Here is a 23,692-nt window from a genome sequence, read left to right on the forward strand (position 1 = left end):
TCTACTTAAAACAAGTTGTATTAATTTTTTTTCTCTTAAAATATGTTTTCCTAGTCCTGGGTTTTATTATATATATAATTAATTGTGAGAATACCCTACAGAGGGGTTACAATCACATGGGCAAGGTAATAAGTACATCTCTTATCAAACATTGTTGCCTCTTCCTTTGTTTCCCCTTCCCATTCCTTCACATCTCCCAGTTGGTATAATTTGTGGAAGGGAAGGGAAAAAATAAATTGTTTAAATAGAGATACAGGCAGACCCTCACAACTATAAAATGTACAAGAAGTTCTGTCGAAAAACCATTTTACTAGTTTTATTAATTTTATCAATAGATCTCATAATCTATGGAATTGATTCATTGCAAAACAATTTGATTTCTTATTTCCACTGGATTAATATTACATTTATTTTACTTTTTTTACACATGAAATAATGACATTCTGGTGTATAAAACATCCCTGATTTACATTTTGGTTGCCAAAATGGAACTATTACACATTTTGAAAATTTAACTTTAAACCTGAACCTTCAAATTTCACTAGGACTTGAATTGTGTTACTTACAAATTTAATGTTAAATAAAGCAATATTAAATAGAAAGCAACATTATAAGTTATCATACCATAGTCCCTGAATTGACTTTTATGATAAAAAAATTATATTTATATAACGTGATATACATACTCAAACAAACTATGAGACATGGAAACAGAAGTCTCCTTTTTTGTTTTGTGTTTGTTGTTCTTTATACTTTGTGATGAATCTGTCTTTACCTTACGCCTGATATATTCATTGTACGTCTTCAGGAAGGTGAGGGGTGTGCACAGAGCTTTAGGGAAAAGGGTAAAATATTGCAGCAGTGGAGTTCATTGAACATTGATGAAAGTGAACTATTTAACACATGGATGGGGACAGGAGTGAGGGACTAGGAACAAGTGAGGGAACCAAAGACATTTCATAAAAGGAAATGTACTCATAACCTGACTCATGCAATTGTAATCCCTCTATAAATCACCTTAATAATAACAACAGAGAAATTTTTTAAAGTCAAATAGAATATTGCTTTTTAGAATTCTGGAAGTTTTTTTTGTTCACTGGTTTGAGCTGTTTGAATCTATTTCTGAAAATAGCTACATTGACATTCATTGAGTGAATTAGTGAGTTACTAGTAGATAAAAGTCAATTATGATTGCTTGCATTTTTTTTGAAATTCTGATTTATTTATTGCTTTAATCTAATTTGTATTATTTCTGTCTACAGGTTTTTGGTTTGGCTTGTTCCTGTTTTTCAAGGACCTAGTGGTGCACCATTAGTGCTGATTCAAGATTGTTCTAATTTATTACCGTATATACTCAAAGTTATAAATTTTCCTCGAGGTATTGCCTGTGCTGTTGTGTCCCAGAGGAAGTAGTATTTTGTGTGTTCATGTCCACTGAATTCCATAAACGTTGGAACTTCCCTCCATATTTCTTCAGTGACTCATTGATGATTTAGAAATGTTTTATTCAGTCTCTGTGAGTTTCAGAATTTTCTATGATGCCTTTTGATGTCAATATCTAATTTGGTCCCATCATAGTCTGACAGGATACAAGGAGTAATTTCATTTTTATTTTTGAATTTTCATAGATTTTCCTTGTGATCTAAGATATATATTTTGGAGAGTATTTGATGGGCTGCTGAGAGAGATATATACTATGATGCTGCTAGGTGAAAAATTCTGTAGATAACTATTAGGAATAGCTTGTCATTGCAGTTACTTAGGTCTGAAGATTTTTTTTGCTAAGTTTTTACCTGGCTGGCCTATCCAGAGTTAAGAATGATGTGTTCAAGCAACCAATAATGTGTTTGGATGTATGCATATTTTTACGTTAAGTGGCATTTTTCTGATGAACTTGGGAGCTCTAGGATTCAGGGCATTGATATTTAGAATTGTTATATCCCCATTTTCTTTGTCAATATTTAATGTCGTTTTTTGTCTCTTTTTACTTTCATCCAACTTTTGATTTAAGCCTATTTTATCTAATATTTGTATACCTACTCTAGCCTGTTTATGAAGTCCATTTTTAATTTGTGAACCATAAGATGTATATTCAAATGTTTTTTTCTTTCATGCGATATTTTCCAACATATTTATAAGATTATTTCTTAGTTGCTTTGTATGTCCCTCCCCAACGGTATAACCCCTGCTTTCACTCTATTTGATGTTGATATAATTTGTGGAGGGGAAGGGAAAAAAACAAATCGTTTAAATAGGGATACAGGTGGACCTATTGCAACAATGAGACATACAAGTCGTTATGTCGAAAACGAGGGGGGAGGGATGGAGGTGGATTCAGTGAGGGGAGAGGATGGAAAGGGATGGGAAGGGGAAACAAAGGAGGAGGCTACAATGCTTGATAAGAAATGTACTCATATCTTGCCCATGTAATTGTAACCCCTCTGTACAGTATTTTCACAATAAAATAAGATGATGTACAGAAGGGTTACAATTATATAATCAGATATTGGACACTCTTTTGAACAGTCTCACCTCTTCCCTCTTGTTCTCCCAGATTTTCCATTTGAACCTCCCTCCCCTATAAGTTGTATAGTTCATTTTCAATGTAGTGTTTATTGAGTAGCACTGCTGCCTTTGTTCACCCTTTGCCCCACCATTTCTGTTTGCCTTGCCCTTTCCAAACTTACATATAAGACCAAAGGTACAAAAATTAAAACAGCAACAGAAGCCAGGAGGAAAAAGAAAAATAATAAAACTCTCATGATCATTTCTTTTAGATAGTTTTGCTGAATATTATTTTATATGATAATACTCATACAGCTATTGAGCTTTTGTGATCTTCTCCAAAGGGCGTCCTCCGTTGATCTCACTGTATAAATTTTTAGAATCCCATATAACTTATCTTGTCCAAGTCTAATGTTTTCTCTTTTACCATCTAAGTGTGTTTACTTGTAGAATTATAGGCACATTCTAATGCAACAAATAAGGGAAATCAGGCAACCTACATACACACACACACACATATACATACATACATATGTAAATATATACATATACATACAAGACTTATATATAAATATATATAATTTTATTGATCCCTATTTTTAAGTATGTATGTATGTATATATACACACACATATATATACATATATATATAAATAATCAAATTCCATTAATCCATCAGAAAGAATAATATTGCACCATTCTTAAGGAAAATGAAATACTTAGAAATAATAATATTAAGTGAAATTAACTTCATTTGTGGTAGATATAAAGGTTCTTATAAATGTAAAATTCTTCTTTAATTAATTAATTTTATTGTGAAAATACCATACAGAGGAGTTACAATTATATGGGAAAGATAACAAGTTCATTTCTTATCAAAGATTGTTGCCTCCTCTTTGTTTCCCCTTCCCATCCCTTCCCATACAATCCCCACCTCTCCCGACCTGATCCTCCCCCCCTCCACCAAAGTTGTAAAGCTCGTTTTTCAACATAACGATTTGTACATCTCATTGTTGTAATGGGTCCACCTGTATCCCTAGTTAAAGGATTTTTTTTGCCCTTCCCCTCCACAAATTATACCAACATCAAATGCAGTGAAAGTGGGGGTTATACCATGGGGGTTAAATATACTGGATGGTATACAAACAGGTACAAATGAATTATCTCAAGTATCAGAGTCCATGGAGAGTGAAATACTGTTATTATTCTCTTAAAAGATTAAGTCAAAGCCCCACAAAATAAATACCAATAAATGTGTACTGCAAGAGAGGACACTGGGGACAATGTGAGAGGGGTAGGAAATTGAAGGGGAAAAGGATAGAATACAGTCATTAAACTATTGCATACTTCCCAGAATTGAAATATACAAAGCAATGGGTAGTATGAAATGGGAGGCAAGTTGTTGAAATGGTAACACAATTCCAGGTGCATTGTACACATAAATTGCTTTGTTAAATGGCAAGTAATTCCATATATAACATAATATTGAGATACGTAAAGACTGGGGTTGATTGGGAGGAGTGAAGGAGAATATTGAAAGGGTGACATTGACCAAGATGCACTGCAACCATAAACTGTTTCAGTGAATGGCAACTCCTTTGTACAACTTCTTAAAAATATTAAAATATTCAAAAAAATTATTATTATAGTTGAATAGAGAGTTGCACATCAATTCAATTCCCATTTAAAAATAATTTTAACCTGAAGGTTTGGAGAATAATATTCAAATAATAAAACATTATGAATCTTTTTTTCTGAAAATTTGAAATTTAAATCAAAACTACTTTGCTTTTTGTCAACCATTGGGCTTTTATAAGAGAATACTTCAAAGTAAGTGGCTTACAAACATCAGGAGTATATTACTTATAATCTAGAAGCTTGAACATTTTTTATAAAAAATGGTTATTCAAATCAATTCCTTGTCTTACGGGGGTCTACTTTCTAGTTCATTATACTTTATTTACTGGATGTTCACATGGCAGAGTAGTTATATTGGGCTTCTTTTATCAGGATCATTATTTCAGGGTCATCTCTGAAAGGGTAATTCTAATGTCACCAGACAGGTGAATACAATTTCAAAATATGTATTTTGGAGGAGTTACATCGTCCAATATATTTTGCAACTTTTAACTCAGTGTATTTTATCATTTGGATATTATTTCATAGAAAATAATAACTTAAGGACAAACCTATAACAAGTAAATCATATGAATGGTTCTTCTTACAATGGGAATATTTATAGTGATGACAAAGCGAAGTATGATTGTTTTGTGGCTCTTGAACTAGATCAAAGGTAATCATGTAAACATGGTGTAACCTTTCTAAGGCCCTTCTGATGTATTTGAACAATCTCCATTGAGTTAATTGCTTTCAGAAATACAGATCTCCTTTGATTTTAATAATATCTGCTATTAGGACTCCCACAGACACCAAAATTAGAGGATGCTAATTTCTCTGATAAAATAAATAATTGTTATAATTAATATAACATGAAGATTGTAATATTATTAGCATTTTAAATGCTACTGCTCACATTATATAATACATTTACATCCTTTGGTTGCATCAATTTTTAGAATATTTATAACTAAATGTAAATTGTTTGTAAATAGTTATTTGATGATGTATAGAAAATGAGAAAAAGCTTTGTGTACATATTTACTACAGATACAAACATTCACGTGGTTATTTCTGATCCTTCATTTGTTGGTTTCATTCATGCATAGAGAACAGGCAGAGAAATGACAATTACAAACTTGCAATTACTAAAGGGTTAACTTACATGAAATTTATGTTGGGCTAAATAGCAGATTTTATAAATTAAATTGTTTTTGTCCCTTCCTTCCTTCATTCATTTTTTTCTTTCCTTCCTTCCTTCCTTCCTTCTTTCCTTCCTTTCTCCCTCCTTCCCTCCATCCCTACCTCTCTCTTTCTCTCTTCTTTCTTTCTCTTTCTTTTTCTTTCTTTCTTTTCTTTCTTTCTTTCCTTCTTTTTCTTTCTTTCTTTCTGTCTGTCTTTCTTTTTCTTTCTTTCTTTCTTTCTTTCTTTCTTTCTTTCTTTCTTTCTTTCTTTCTTTCTTTCTTTCTTTCTTTCTTTCTTTCTTTCTTTCTTTCTTTCTTTCTTTCTTTCTTTCTTTCTTTCTTTATTCCATTCTTCCTTTCTTTCTTTTACCCAGAATATTTCTTAAGACTATAGAAAAATACCAAATGTTCTACTCCAAGGTGTTATGAGGAATTATAACTACTAAGTAGATTAATATTAATTTTAATAACCTATGCTATATCTTAAAACAAATTTTACTAAAAACCACTTCACAAAAGTTGCAGTATATGTAACAAATATGACTTTTCATGATATTGTTTATTTCTTCAAACTAAAATAAGAATTTACACATAATATTTTCCATGTCTCTCTGTGTATGTGTGTGCGTGTGTTTTGTTCTTGTAATTTGAACTCAAGGCCTATCCCTTAGTTTTATTCACTCAAGTATAGTGTCCTAACATTTGATCCACAACTCCACTCCTGGCTCTCTCTCTCTCTCTCTCTCTCTCTCTCCCTCTCTCTCTCTCTCTCTCTCTGTATGATTGAGATGTGTCCCACAAAATTTCTTGCCAAGGCTGGCTTTTAACTCCAGCTTCCAGCGTACCCAGGATTAGAAGCTTGAGAGACTCATATTCAGCATGGATATAATATATTTAAATATAAAATAAATTTCTTGTTATTTGAATTCCAGAGGTCAATTTAACAAATTAACATTTAGATATTTATTTAGTTATTAAATCTGAACCTGCGCTGTGGAAAAATACTTTTCATTTTTATGATAAAATAGACACTCGAAGGTTTAAATGACAGAATCTTTGGACAAATTGAAATACTCTATTACTCAAAAGCGACAAAAAGATCATTAATCAAATGTCTCATGTAAGCTAAAATCAATAGGCTCTGTCAGTCTGAATGAAGCAATTTGTCATTAACATTAATTTTTATCTATTGTGGCTACACGATTTTCTATTCTTTTTACCCTAAACGTTTTTGACATAAAATGTAGATTCATATAATTTTTGAGTATGCAGAAATCTTAGTTACTGGTCATGTATTTCTGAGGTTCGAGTAGAAGTGGTTTCAGAGGTTAATTTCATGTATTTTATGTCAACACTGACTTTTGGAAATTGAATCAATCTAAATATGAGATAACTAAAGCAAGATATTACATGACTTATCCAATTATTCCTATAGATCTGAATATAACTTATTGTTGAATGGCAGGAAAATCATATTATACCTACTCTCTATAGAAGTGATAGTATTCATTTTCCTTCTACTTGAAAGAATGAACCTCACTATAGATGACAAAAAACTTGAATAAAAATGCCATAAAATTAGGAAAAATTCAAGCCATTATGAGTTAGATGAAATAGTCATTTTTGAAGATAAAAAATGAAATATCTTGATGCTTCCTTATCTGTTAAATAAAATGTATTTGCACTCAAAATATTTCATTCATCTCTCCAGCAATTTAATAACCTAACCAACTCCAAGCCAAATATCTCCTCTGATTAATTCAAGTAAATATTTAGGAACAGAAGTTATACAATTGTACAGAAATATCTACCCACCACTCTAGAAATTAAATCTGAAATCATAAAGGATTGGGATTAATAATTAGTTTTCACTATGTTGCCATAAAGAGGTGGTGAACATTTTCAAGTGGGCACAATTGTAGAGATTTGGTAACTCTGAACTTGTGATCAAAGAGGACAATAAAATCAAAGACCTTTCCTCCTCTTCCTTCTTTTCCTTCTCTGTCTCCTTCTCCCTTTCCTTCTCCCTTTCCTTCTCCCTCTTCCTCTCCCCCTCCTCCTTTTTCTCCCTCTCCCACTCCTATCCCTCCTCTTCTTTACTTCCTCGCTTCCATGAAAACACATACTCCATCGCATGTTCCTGACATGGGGTACTGTGCCACCACCAACCCAAAGCAATAAGGATAAGAAACATGAACTGACATGTATAAAATCAGAAGGCAAGATTAATCTTTCCTCCTTTTAGGTTGATTTTATAAAGTATTTTGTCATATTAATAGGAGACTGACATAGCATGCTCTCATTTAGTACAAGGGATAAGATAATGAAATGATTGATTAAATTAATATTATAGTAGGGCAAATCTACTTTAAAATATCAGATGTACTTCAACAAGAGGCAAAAAATTCATCACTATGATTTGCTATGAAAAGACAGCAGAATTCAATCTGTTCCTCAATGAAATTGACCTATAATTGGCAGTGTTGTCAATTTTATAAATTATTTATTAAGAGTGAAGAACAAATGCCAACTCAAACTGTGTGATATAAAATTTACTTTGCCCCTGTAAACAGTCTTTGAATTCTATCTATATTTGGTCCCTAAAATGACTTGTATTTTATTCTAAGCATATTTTTAATTAACTTTAAGTACGTAATTGGGGGTTGCTGTTTGACCATGCAGTTTATAAATAGTGTTTAGTGAGTTATTTTGGTTTCCTTTTTTCTCTCCTGAGGTTTGAACTCTGGGCCTGGGTGCTGCCCCTGAGCTCTTTTGGATGAACACTAGAACTCTATTACTGAAGGAACAGTAGTACTTTCAGATTTTTCTGAGATTTAACTGGAGATAAGAATCTCACAGACTTTCCTGCCTGGGCTGGCTTCAAACCTCAATCCTCACCCTCCTGATTATTTAGGATTACAGGCATGAGCCACTAGTGCCTGTCTTAATACATTGCTTCCTTTTTTTTTGGCCAGTCCTGGGTCTTGAACTTAGGGTCTTGACAATGGGCAATGTCCTTGAACTTCTTTTCCTCAGGCTAGCACTCTACAATTTGTATCGCAGTGCCAATTCCAGAATTTTTGTTTATGTAGTACTGAGGAATCAAACCGAGGGCTTCATACTACCACTAAGTCTACCACTAAGCCACATTCCCAGCCCAGTTTAATGCATCTTGATGATCATTTTCCCTCATCCTTCTCAATCCTATCTCATCCCTCAATTTACATAATTTTGTAGAATATTCACTGACTCGCAATATCATATATAGTCACGTAGAGGATATGCCACAGATCATATTTTATAGATAATCTCATTCATCAACCTACTAAACTTATGCATTACAGAATTCTGTAATTTTAATTTCTAAATTATCTCTCAGATTCACCCACTACTATTCTAAAATTTTTCCTAAGGTTAATGCAAATGCAATCTGTAATTCTTCGATAAAGTACAATGATTCATAGAAAGTTACAGTTGGACTATGAACATCACCTTCAGTTCTAGAATATTTTGTCATCACAACCCTCTCAAAATACTCCAGTATTTATTAGTAGTCACTTCCTGTTATCATTTCAACCTACCATCCATTGACCAACCATTACTTCATAGTCTACCACTACAGATGTGCCAATTTTATAAAGCTAATTTAATTAGAAAATGAAGTTTATTTTATGTATTTCTCCCATGTAATATTAGTGTTTCCCAAGTAAGTTCATATAAATTTTTCTCAATTATAGAGCATATTGTTTTGTATGCATTTGAATAATTGTATAATGTCCTCAATTGGCATTTCAATATTTTATTATATATTATTGTAAAAGGTTTTGCTATGTATATTCTTGTACATGTGTCTCATTGGGCATGTGTTGAAATCTATTTTGTATATAAAATTATGATTCAAAATGCTGGATAATAGAGCAACTATATGTGTAATATCTTAAAGATTGTCAGTATGTTTAACAAACTGACTATATCATTTTAAGTGCTAAACACCAATGTATAAGGATTCCAATTTCTACATAGTGCTTGTGCAGTGCTATCTTGTTTCTATTTCCACTAATCTCTATATGTATGCAATGTCTAGGTAGGTTATGTTCTTTCCAAATGTTATTTGGTTGTTGACATATTATTACAAAGATATGTATTTGGACTTTTTGATAACTTAGTCAGGATGGTTAAGTTTTTCATTGGCATTAATATGCCCTTAATATATTTCTGATTCAAGTCTCTTTAAATCAGTGTATATGTATACCTACTATGTGTACGTATGCATATATTCATACTTACGTGTGTATATATACAAATAACTATATATGTATACACATAAATTAATATGCAGATGTATATATACATGTATATAGACATATATATATATATATATTATTATTATTTTCATTTGCCCGTAAGCTATCATTTTACTTTATTTGCCAAACATGTCCTTTATTGGCTTTAGCAATAAGCAGTCTTAAATATAGGTTCAAGTCTAACATTTTAGTTTTATCTTAGACACCAATGGCCTTCTATTCTAATGAGCCATGAGCCCCGACTGTTGACCAAATTTCTTAGTTTGTTTACACAATTACTATAATCATGTATTTTCTCATCTATCATTGTTTCATTTCACCACAGAATCTGTATTTATCCTTTATGTCATGCTTGAATACCAATGCCTTTGATAGATATTTATTAATTGGTGTATATTAATTTTATGAAGAAATCGTATTGAAATATTTTGCACACTCACATATTAATCAAGGGCCCGATTAACCTGTTTCTGTCTTTCTCAATTCCCATAGCCCTTTATTTTTCAATGGTTTTCTGTGAATGTCTTTGTGCTATCTTCACACATCGTCAAAATCGATTTCAGTACTGTTCACCCACCATCATTGAAAATTATACCATGTTGAATATAAAGACAAAAATCTAAATAAATAGAGACATATAATTTTTATGGATTGGAGGATGCATATTGTCTCCTGCTTCCTCCCCCCCATTTTTTGGTCATTCTTGGGGCTTAAAATCTGGGCCTGGGTACTGTCCCTCAGCTCTTCACCTCAAAGTGAGTGCTGTACCCATTGAGCAACTTTGCCACTTCTAGATTTCCCATGGTTAATTGGAGATAAGAGTCTCACAGACATTCCCATTCCAGCTGCATTTGAACCACAATCCTCAGATATCAGCCTCCTATGCAGCAAGGATTATAAGCATGAGATATCAGTGCCCAACTTCACAATTTTATTTATAAGTTTTTGACAATTTCTTAAAACACCTGACCAACACACTTTAATTCATTGACAAAAGAATATAAACTGGAATATATTTCTTTGTCCAACATTAAAACTTTTAGTGTAAAATTGTCATATTTGTAGAGGAAAGATTATATAGCTAAATGGGTCTGAAGGGCACCATATTAGAGCCACATACATATTATCAAGGAATATTTAATAAAAGTGTAAAACCAAACACTTGTGGAATGACATTTTCTTTAATAGTGGTGATAGATTAGACAGTATTGGGGAGAATTAAAAAGTGAATGTTGACTTAAATATAATAATTTATTCAAATATTCTCTTAAAGCAGGTTTTGAAGGTGGCATATAAAACAAAAAGAATGATGTAAATATAAAGCAAAGGAAGATGTCTTGACAATTTTGGAGATGAAGCATACTTAAATATGGCATTAAAATTATAGGAAAGGAAAACTTGATATAGTAGAACTCAATAAAAGTGTAAAATAATTTAGTCTGTAAAAGCTCATATACAAGTAATGAATAGAAGTTGGGAGCAGGTGGCTCATGTATCACATCCTAGCTACTTGGGAGGCTGTGATTTGAGTATTGTGTTTGAAGGCAGCCCACAAAAAAAAGTTCCTGAGAATCTTATCTCTGCTTAATCAGCAAAAAAGCCAGAACTGAGGCATGACTCAAATGGTAAATTGTTAACAAAATGCAACAAATCTCAGGGGCCCTGAGTTCAAACCCCAGGACCATACATACATGTAAAAAAGTAATAGTAGTAATACTAATAGTGATGATGATGATGATGATGATGATGATAATGATGATGATGATGGAAGGTACCCATAGTCAAGGATAAAATAGTTACAAATCCTGTATCTGAAGCATGCCTCAAACCTAGAGTCTACATAGAACTCTCAAAACCTAATGTTAAAAAAATCAATTAGAAAACATCAAAGTACCCCTTGTGAAAAATAAGCACAAGAAAATTATCATCAGTCATCAAATGAATGAACATTAGAATTAACATGACATCATAAAACATATATGAGTATTACTTCACATAATACAATAATGTCCATACTAAATGCGATCAAGAAACAGAGAAACTGGATGCTGGCAGGAAAACTCAAGATATAAATGAATGGTATTACCACTCCATACTTCATAAATGTGTAAAAATAATTATGTAGTAGGTGCCAGTGGTTCATACTTGTAATCCTAGCTACTAAGGATTCGGAGAGCTGCGAATCATGGTTCAAAACCAGCCTAGGCAGGAAAGTCCATGAGACTCTTATCTCCAATGAGCCAACAAAAAACTGGCAGTGGCTCAAGTGGTAGAGCACTAGCTTTGAGCTGAAGAGTTTAGAGAACACGTCCAGGCTCAGATTTCAAACCCCACAGCCGCCAAAAGTAAAAATAAACAGGTAAAAATAAATATTTTGACATAAATGTTAAAATATATATTCTAAAACTCTTTAAATCTTCACCAGATATAATAGTTTACATAAATGTAGGGAAGTGTTTTCTGGTCTTAGTTGTCATTGAATCAATTGTGTAAATCACGTATTTCTCATTCAATTCATATTTATGTTTATATATTCATATGTCATAAGTATAATTAAGTGATAAGTGATAGCCAGTGCTGTTTATGGAATCTCTCTTGGCTTTCTAACATTAACCGTTCTACCCTAAATCTATATGCCCTCCAACCTTGCCAGAGGTTTCATTTACAGTAACGTTACTCATTTCATTGAAGCAGAAAAGTATAAGCCATAGTCATTGTTAGGAATAACTGTCACATTTACATGCATTTCACTTAGTTTAAGAACCATGCCAGTAATAGCAAAATGTGTTTTGAGCTATTCAGTATCGTAAGTGATGAAAATCTTTATTATACACCTATTTTTTGACTAACATCTTATTCCTCAGGAAAATCTTTTTGTGAAACTCTGTGTTCCTGATTAGAGGATGGAACAAAGGCAATAATGAAAATAGTCAAGTAAAATACTTGAAAACATTTTAAAAAGCAATAACAGACACTCTTGTTTTGACTGGTTTCAATGAAAATGTACATTAAAGTTTCACGTTTTTGTTATCATTTAAACTTCAATTAGCAGTGTAGAAGGGAACAGAAAACTTTGTTTGAAGACAGCTTGACTTTGAACAATTCAACATAAACATAATGGATTTATCTTGTTTTTCTGTGTAGTTGCCAAAATAATAGAGAGCAATGGCCAAATGCAGGAAAACAACTAAGCCAAAGCAATAAACTTTTGCCTATAAAATAATTATGGGGTTCTGACTCTTTCAAAATCAGGCTTGCAAAGGGGAAAAGTGTATTTGCTTTAGTGTGAACACTAAAAAATATAAAAATCCTTTATTAATGTTTTACATATCTTGACTAGGATTTCTCTTGTTAAAGAAGAGGAAAGGTATGAAAAAGATCAAGATTGTTTGACTATTCCCAAAGATCATTCTTATTTATTAGCTATAGCAACACAAGTAGTCTTGGTTACTCTCAGTATCATTCTTTTTTACATTTAGAAGCATTATTTGTTGCTGGGTTATAAGCTGCAAACCCTTACGTATTAATAAAGAGTCATTTCCTATGAGAGGAAAGTTGTTGTGTAAACAAACCTAAAATATCAAAGACAGAATAGTGGAAACTATTTTCTAGCTATATCACAATCTGTAGGTGTAGATTTCGTTTCCCATTGTTCCAAGGGACCCATTTTTGTTATCTTCTTTTTCACCATCTAGTGATCTTATAACATTCTATACCATTCTGGGATTGTTGTATCTTTACTGGATTCTGTAATTTCTGTTGGAAAGTTAGGAAGGATAGAAAATTGAGTTTCTGTTTCTGTTTTACTTCATTTTTTATTACTTTAGAAAATATAACCCAAAATGACATAAATTATCTTTATAATATTAGGAGACAGATTTCATTTCCTATTCGTACCTTAGCTTTCTACATAACTGTAGTACTTAGTGATCCCCAAATGTGAAAATAAAGATAGGGAGCTCCTTATTTAGATATTATTTAGAATTTCAAGACTTCATTAATGCAAGGCCTTTAGTAGTATGTACTCATACATGTATACAAAGCCAGTGGCAACTTTTTCATATTCTTAGAAACTAGGACATGTGTTGTCCCTGTAGTTGCATCAGTAAAAGGCTGTAGTTGACTTGGTTTACTCTATCAAATCTGTCAAATTTCGACAAGTTAAGTGGCTTGTATAATCCCTATTTATCATTTTAGTTCTAAAGGACAGAAATCTAAAAGAAGTCTCACTAGATTAAAATCGAGCCACCGACAGAGCTGAAATACTTTTCAGATGATTCTAGTGGAAATGGCATTTACTTCCTGTTCCGCTTTCCAGAAACTTCAGAATATGGGTTGTTGTCTTTTCCTTTATCTTCTAATGTAGCAACTTTACATCTTTCTGAGGGTTCTTACCCTAATCATGCCCCTTTCCCACTACAGCTGGGACTTTTAAGTACCCATTTGAATATACTTCCCCTATCTGATAATTATTCAAATTTGCGCTCCTTGGGTAATGAAAAGTGATTATTTTTACAAACTTAGATAGATAGACAGATTAGATAGATAGATAGATAGATAGATAGATAGATAGATAGATAGATAGATAGATAGATAGATAGGTAGATAGGTAGATAGGTAGATAGATAGATAGATAGATAGATAGATAGATAGATAGATAGATAGATAGATAGATAGATAGATAGATAGATAGATAGATAGATAGATAGATAGATAGATAGATAGATAGATAGATAGATAGATAGATAGATAGATAGATAGATAGATAGATAGATATGTATAAAATGCAAATCTACATTTAAGGAATTAGATATTTGGGGATGATATTTTGGGAAGGTATTTCACTGACTACCACAATAAGTGTGTAGCATTCTTTCTAATATGAACTGTTATCCTTTCATTAAATTTGAACAACATATTTCTTCTATGCATTATAACTAAAAAAAATTTAGTCCCTCAAAGCAATTTATCTTGGTTAAAATATTCTCATGTATTAGAAGCCCTAAATCCCAGAGAGCAGCTACTGAAGCAGTGCTGGCACTGGCACTTTTTATACATTCTGTTTAAAATCTTCTCTTTTCAAGAACATTTGACTGCTATTATTTTGGAATTATGGTTAATACTTATTTGTCAGCTATTTTTAAAGACTATACTACCCAATACTGGTTCTCTTTTTCTAACTTATTGTGTCATCTATTTCTGAAACACAGTTATTTGAATTACATGAACTGCTTAGAAAAAAGATGTCTCTGTGTGTATGTCACGTTAAAAATGTACCTAATGGGGGCGGGGGAGGGAGAGATTGGGTGGGTGGGTGGGGGGAGGCAGGGAAGGGATGTGAAGTCTAAACAAAGGAGGAGGCTGCAATGCTTGATAAGAAATGTACTCATTACCTTGCCCATGTAATTGTAACCCTTCTGTACTGTATGTTCACAAAAAATAAAAAGTAAAATTAAAAAAATAAAAATAATGTACCTAACAGCTATTTATCTTAAAATCATTTATTTTTCATTTTGTTTAGATTCTGATAAAATTTAGCCTCTCAACTCACAAAATGTTAATGCAGTCTTATTTCATGCCTGCCAAAAGCAAACAACAAATTACTATTTATTTAAAAATTATTTTTAAAATTTTTTTTAAATTACTATTTATTTAAAAAGCTATTTTAAAGAAATAGCCAAGGCAAATGGTTTATTAGATATTTAGAGTCATGGTCCCACATTATGGTGGAAGCCAGACAGGGAAAAATCATATTTTTATTCTTCTTCGAGCCACTCTGATTTACTTGTAAGTGGAAGCAGAATGTTATGGATGTCGGAGATGACTGTTAATGGTGCTTTACATAATAATGTCACATGTAACAGCCCCATGAGTCCTGCAGGTCTTAACACTGTACTTCGTTAGTGATGTCTGGCTTTTCCTGAACAGTTTATTGGAGATAAGAAGCTAAGGAAACTTCCTGCCTCGGTGGGCTTTGAACCATAATCTTCAGATCTTAATATTCAGATATTCGGATCTCCTGAATATCTATGATAGATGAAATAATAATAATATATAATAAAATAAATATAACAATAAATAATATTTGCAAGTGTTCTGATCTCAAGAATAAAACTTGGGGGAAAATGATGCAGCAAAGTTTATTGTAGTATTCTTCGCACAATTGGGAGGGCATCACAGCAGAAGTGTAGTATTTTTTCACAATAGTGATAAGCAAGTCATGATGTGACTTTAGGAAATTTTAAGGTGCACTTTACAAACTGGAAACTGTTGTGCTAGGATTACTTTATGGCATAAAAACTTGGGATTGATTGTCATAGAAATAATAGCTTACTCTGATGAACAAATGTATACTCTTCAGGAATTAATTATTATAGATAGTTCATAGGTTTATCTTCTACCAGAATGTGGCCATTTTTTGTTGACTTTTAAATATGTAACATCCCATTGGAAACTGCATCTATTGCAGAATTAAATAAAAGGCAAACAGATACTATTTTAAATGTCTCTGGTATGGTATGTTCAGAATTTGAAAATGAGTATTTAGTAGTCATAGGAATTTTGAAGAACACATATATTTTGTCCTCTTAACAATTATTCAGTTTTAAAAGTTAGTACTTTCCATAGAGTAGAACTGTTTTCTGTTATAAGACATTACTAAAATAATGTTTTATTCAAAATAATGGCAAGTATATTCTGAAAATATTGTACAGTTTGATAACATTCAAGTTGATGACCCTCTGATAAAGAAAGGGGTAATTGAATAATATTGACTATACCAATACAGTGAAATTATATTTTATGTAGCTTATATTTTAATTAAATTTTATTGTCAAGGGGATATATAGAAGGGATTGAAGTAATTGTAAGGTAGTGAATATATAACATGAACTTTTTACCCACTCCCTCATTTTCCTTACTGTTTTCCTTCACCCCAATACCCCTCACAAGTTGTAATGTAAATTTCCAAAATTTTGTTTTGTGAGTATTGCTATTGCATTGGTTTGCCCTTTGACCTTTGTCTCGCCATTTTGTTGTTCCTCTTCCCTTGCCAAATTAAGATAAATATATATACAATGACACATGATACTGAAAACAAATACAGCAAGGAACAAGCCATAGGAGAAAACACAAAAGAAAAAAGAAATCACATAGTACATTAAAAACAACAACCACAAAGAAAAACCTCTGTTTCCATATGTAGGAGTTCATTTTGCTCAGCATCATCTTACACATAGCTATTGAACTATTGTGCTCATCTGCTAGGACAATCCTAGATATTCCTACTTATTACAAATGAGGGAAACCATGGAATCTATTTCTTTGTGTCTTGTGTATTTTACTTAGTAGGATTTTCCCAAATCTTTCCATTTCCTTATGAATTGGAAGGATATAATTCCACCTGGTATATATATATATCACATTTTGTCAATTCGCTCATCTACTGAGTGGCACATTGGTTTGAAACATGATTGCATGTAAGTATCACGTTAGGGCCATTCAAAAATGACAGAGCCACTTCCCCAGACATTTTAAAATCATGATTTCTATATAAGATAGGATTTCATGGTGGTCCAAGTATTGAGACATGTGTATCAGCCTAATGTATATCTTGCACTGGATTAGGCAGGAAGGTATCCAGCATCATATAGGATAAAAATGGTAGTGACAAAATATTCCCTTGAGAAAGATATAGGAGGTTGCCAGAAGTATGAAGCAGTTCAGATAATTTTGAAGGATTTAGAAATGCAAGCGCAAGTATGTCTCTTTAAATAAAAATTATGCAAGTGGAAGGGCAAAAGAAGCAGAAGAGAAGAAATAACTGACCGCAGATCATTGTCCCAAGTATAAAAGGACATAATCTATAACTTCCAAGTTAAAAAGAGACCAATATAATACGTCTCACTTAATTTAGGTGTTTTTTTTTCCAGGGCTGAGGACTGAACCCAGGGCTTTGCGCTTGCCGGAAGGGCGCCCTTCTGCTGGGATAACCCCCCAGGCCCAGTCCCACTTAATTAAGGTACTTGCAAAATGTCTACTTGGCTTTTTCCTAGTTTAATGCTCCAAAATAAATGAAGACGTACTTCAACCTGAAAACTAACTCTGATGAGCCCTCTTTTTCTCACTTTGCACATGGAATATAATCCCTAAGTTGATTATGTTGTAGCTGATTAGAGTCAGACTAAGGGGCTTCTACTTGTACAATTATCCCAGAATAGTTTAAAGAAGTTTCGCCTGAAGATATCCAATTACATTGTCTGAAGCTATACTTTGAACACTCCCTCACACTTGAACACATAATTTCAAATTACACTTCAGCATTTCTGTGGCACATTCTACTTTGTGCCTCTGTCTTTTTGCACATTCCTTTTGAGTTCATAGTTGCTCTATTTCCATTTCATCTGTAAAAATTGCTAAGAACATTGTTCAACTACCACTTTTTGTTTGGTACTTTGTCCATGTTAAGCAATAGGGTAGTACTCACTCTCTGAGGGGAAAAGTTCCACAATATAACCATATGACCACATTAGAGGATGTAGAATTTAAAGCATTTTGAGACAAACGGTGATATTAGAATTGAAAGGCTTCTTAGGGACATTTTCTTGGAGCTCCTTAGTTTACCCAGGAGAAATATAAATATCCACAAAATCTGGAGCTAATTAGTAAGTATCCGAATTAACACTAGATCTTAGACGTTGTGTTAAAACAAGTCACCATTGTATTGTTGTTACATCAGAATCCTTCCCTACTTGCAAATGGGTGTAAGAAAATGAAAGAAAGGCATTAAAGCAAAATGTCTTATCTCTATAGGCATTTAATCCTAGTGGTGAGGGAAATGTCTGAACTCTTTCATTCAATAAAAGCTTGAAGTTTATAAGAGTACTTCCTATATATAAGAATTTGTGGCCGATTCATTGATTTATTTCAGCGTGGAGATATCCCTAACAAGAACTAGAGTTAAATAGAGTATACGGCAGTTATGATGTGTCAATGGCTTTTGAGGCATTTTCTACTCTAAAGAGGAATCAATTCCAGAAGTCTTCAATCACATCAGCAAAGCTGTATGTTCAATCGAATACTTGGTTTTATTTTTCCTACATTTATAATGAATAGGCTGATAAAATATCCAAACATATCTAAAGATATTTCAATAAAATCTCAAACTGTTGTGGATACATGGGTCACTAATTGGAACTGTAGGACAAATTAGGCTTGTCTGTGCTGTAGTTCAATCTCTAATCTGCTGGCTGAACAAAGTATTCAAAAATATTCACAGAATACCTCTAAGTAAAGTTCATGAGAGTTATATCTGTGTAATTTTGCTAAGATCAGGATAAAAAGCATTTGTTCCCAGCATTTAAAATCAACAGGATCTGTTGAATTCATGGATCCAGAATTTTATGGGCTCAAAATTTTATCAATATAACTTACAACAAAACACTGTTCTTTTTAAACTTGTCTATATCCTTTCACTTTTCAAATCCAAATAGCATATTCCCTTCAATATCTTCCTGAAAATTCTTTCCTTCCTTTACTTAGGAAAATGTGTGTTTATTACTTTTTTGGTTCCTTGTTTTTCTCTTTGTTCCAATCTTGTCCACACTGGTGCTCACATTGCTCACATTTGTGTGAGAACTTTTCCTCTTCCCTTCAATAATACCCCCCCCCCAATTTTATTATCCTTTTTCATATCCATGGTCGTGGATATTTTGATGATGTCTAAACAGACCTATCTTTGCATCTGTTTAATATGAACTTTAGAACTATCAGAGAGTTTTATCCCCTAAATCCATCATTTCCACCTGTGGTCCTTATTACTAAGAATATCACTAATACAGTTGCTAGCCAGACCTGTGGAAGGACCTTAGATTTCTTCTTACCCTTCTACTCCCTCCCATTAGATAAGATGAATGATCAAGATTTTCTCAGGTTTTGTCACTAATATGATTTCTATGTACACCTTTTCATGCCCCTGACACCAGCTTGTTTCATTTACTCATCACTGTCACCTAGTCCTAAAACAACCATTTCCAAAGTATGCTTTTTCCCCATATTCTTTTCATATTGGTCCTCTCCATCACCAAATTACTCTTTGTAAGCACACAGAGTGAAGACCTCAGACAAAAATTCTGCTATCATTCTTTGCTCACTACATTGACTGTTGGCCTTACATTTCCCATCTGTAAATGGATGTAATCTACCAGAAATAATGAAGAATATATTTGTTGACTTCTAGAGCAAGAAAAGAGAAGAGTGAAGAGACCTTACATTTTCCAACTTACCTTACAAATAAGGAAAGAGTCAAATTCAGTTTGTTGGTATAAAGTCACAAATTGTTTCATGCAGAAATAAAAATAAATTTTACCTCCTTGCTCTAAGGCCTAAGTCCTTTTAAGGTAACTACAGATATGTAAGTAGTATTATGTAAATTTTGTCATGTGTTACAGCTGTATTGAAGAACATACTCTTAATATATTACTGGAAAACTTTGGTTATTGAATTGTATGTATATGAGAGCCATGGCTTTCATGTTATTTGAACTAATCACACTAAGTTGAAAAGTACAACTTATTCCATCAAAATGTGGAAATTAATGATTTTATTTATAAGAAAACAATACCGCCAAGAATAGTGAGCATACATGAAAGAGACTGTAGGAATTACATTATGGTTTTACTGTCTGTGATTACATTTCTTGATATTGAAACTCTCGTCTTGTTATTCTTATTGTATGTAATCCAAAGCTGTTGATTACTATGTATTCAATGTGGGAAATCTAGCTTCAAAATTGTGTAAAGTTTTTTTTTTTCCTTTTGAATCACAACATGGTCATTATCAGGGTACACTGTGGCCCTCATCATCATCATAAAATTAATATTAGCATCATATTTGCTAACTATTGAAGTCTGATATGTATCTATGATTTTGCAATTATTTCTCTGATGATTAATAATTTTAATGTTACCACTGTGCATACATCCATATTAAAATTGTGAACAAATAAAGAAACAAAAAAATTAAGCCATAACAGGTAACTTGTGCTTATAACAAATTATGGAATAGAAATTTGAAGTATTGCAAATTCCTAACCAGTGTGAATTCACTTCCTCTCTCCCCACCACTACACACAAATATTTAAGAGTTTGAACAGAATCATTTCAAGTAATATACTGTAAATGTTACTACAATATCATGTGTATATCTAAAATAACCTTGAAAGTAATAAACTCTACTTTCTATTGAAGGTTAGTCATTCTATTCTAGGAAACTTTTGGAAAAATATACTGTATATCTTTGAAATGAAAAAAGGTCAAAAAAGAGCATAAAGTTTTAGAAGGTGTCTATCTTCAGAAATGTGTGTGTGTGTTTCTGTGTGTGTGTGTGTGTGTGTGTGTGAATAGAAAGACATACATTTTTAGAGATTATTTCTCATCAGAAATATATACATATGTCTACATTTATGTGTAGAATGATGTATATTACAATGAAACAAACATCTTAAAACATATTTAAAATTTAAAAAAATACATCAAACCAAGTGCCACTGACTCATGCCTATAAATGGAGCTATTGTGGGTAATGAGATCTTAGATTTGTTTTTGAAACTGGCCCAGACAGAAAAGTACTTGTTAGATTCTCATCTCCAATTAACCACTATAAACAGGAATTAGCTCTGTGCCTCAAGTTGTAGAGTGCTGGCATTGAGCATAAAAAGGCTTAAGGACAATGCACCGGCCTTGTAAACAACAACAACAACAACAGCAACAAAATATATTACATTAATTTCACAAAAGCATCTTTTAACTGCTGTGTACATTTCTTAGAAACATGAATACATGCCCCTGGAAAATGTTCAGTAAAAGTATAGAATATTTACATCTATGTTAAATACATGACTATTTAGATTGTTTAAGATATTTAGTTAATGATTAGGAATTAAAAATAATGATAATATATCAAGACTGGTGTTTTATTCTATTTTGCGATAGTAATAAAATAATATTTGTAATGATTATGTAAAATTACTCTTGTTTGGTATTTGAATTATAATAAATGTTAAACATTTTTAAATGATTTCCATAGTAAAGAATCATTTTTAATGGTATCAATTCTTTTGTAATTTCAAAACTATTAAGAAATTTATTCCAAGGCTGGTTACTCTAAGACTGTATTTGTTTTCTTATTCTAGTTTTCATATGTTGGTAGAAATTAAAATTCCAAAAATTCAGTGGATGTTGGCGTTCAAGAACATCTTCATAGATACTAATATTAGAGCCCCTTAAATGGAATTGCTTTATTTCATTTGTTATTTTCACAAATAAATCAAGATTATTGTATATTTTGTTTCTTTTCATTGCTATTGGCTCTTATCCTGAGAATACTTTTTTTCTTACCAAAGTAGAGAAAAGCAATTGGATTGAGCAAGTAACATATGGCATTCATAAATCACAGGTGTACAGATTTGGGTCTTCTGTCATTTGCTAAACGTTTCTTCCAGCAAAGGTTATCAATTACTTATAAGTGATGCATAATCCCTAGGTATTCCAGGTATCACATACACTTTTTGATTGAGTTATCTCTGTAAAACTAAAACAAACAGACCAAAAAACTCAAAATACACAGAAATCAAATCTTTGTTCTAAAATCTGTAGTTTACAAATAGATTTAGCCAACACCAAAAACATCTTTTTAGGTATTCTTCAATTTGTGTGAAGTATCTTTAACAATAGTGTTTTTTTTTTTTTTTTTTTGCTAACATGTAATTCACCTGCCATATATTATCTCCTTCTATAGTATACAATTTAGTGCTTTGGAAGTGAATTGTACAATCATAGATTTTCCAAGCCTAATTTTCCCTTGCATTTCTTCAAATAGAAATGGTGTAAATTTTAGAACAGACATTAAAATAGATATAAAATTCACTTACAATAATTTGTCCAGCATACATCCTCAATTGTGTGTCTTATCAAAATTCGTTTTGGGGGATTATTTCCAAGGTCTCACACAGAGTATTGAAGTGCACTGTCAGTGAACTACATTCTATGTCCAAATAAGTTTCTTAATTCTCTTTAATACACACATAGAAGTGTAATGGCTGAATCATATACAATTCTCTTTGACCTTTTGAAGACTTGAAAACTTGCTTGCTAAAATGATTGCAGTATTATGCAAATCAATCTACTATGTGGAGTATATCAATTTCTCCACAAATGCATTACTATATTTTGCATCATCTTTTTATATTATGGTCATACTTGTGAGTTTTCATTTTATTTTTTCTTAGAAACTAAAGAGGAGCTTATTTCATATGCTCCTCCTATTGACTATTAATTTACATATGTTCTTTAAAGAAATATCCTGTTTGGGAAAACATTATATAAAATTAGAAGATATAAAAGTACTTAAGACTCAGTATCATTGTAGCATTAACATTGTACCATTAACAAATATGTGCCCTCTATCTGTTGGATATGTTTTCACTTCTTTCATAGAATTATAAAAGGTTATCAGTTGATACTAACCAGTACATTCTTCTTTTCTTTAGCCACTAATGCTTTCCATGTCAAATTTTTAGAAACCTTTACTGATCCAATGTCATGAATTTTTACATTTATGTTTTATAGGTTTTTACATCTCACATTTAGTTTGATAATCATATTTTATTTTAAAATTTTGTATAAGGTTTGAGGTTGTAGTCTAAGCTCATTCTTTAAATCTAAATAGGCAATAGTGCAAATACACCAATTTAAGATTCTATTTTTATTTAATAAAGTCATGGCATCCTCTTCAAAATCTGTTGACCATAAAACTAAGAATTTATTTTTGACAAATCTGTTACATTCTTCTATGTGTCTGTTCTTATAGTAGACTAAACATGGTAATATGATTCAAATCTAGTATGAGGGCTCAAGCTACAGCAGTTTACAAAATTATTCTGACTGACCTGTATTCCTTGAATTTACATACAAGTTTATTGAGCAGGTGGACCAGTATTTAACAGTTATCTAGATGTTTGATAATCAATCATATTTGGCACTTTGTGAAAACACACGATCCCAGATATTACATATAGTAAAATGT

The sequence above is a fragment of the Dipodomys spectabilis genome, unplaced genomic scaffold (assembly GCF_019054845.1).
Source record: "Dipodomys spectabilis isolate Male_0828 unplaced genomic scaffold, ASM1905484v1 ptg000404l, whole genome shotgun sequence".
Lineage (NCBI taxonomy): Eukaryota > Metazoa > Chordata > Mammalia > Rodentia > Heteromyidae > Dipodomys > Dipodomys spectabilis.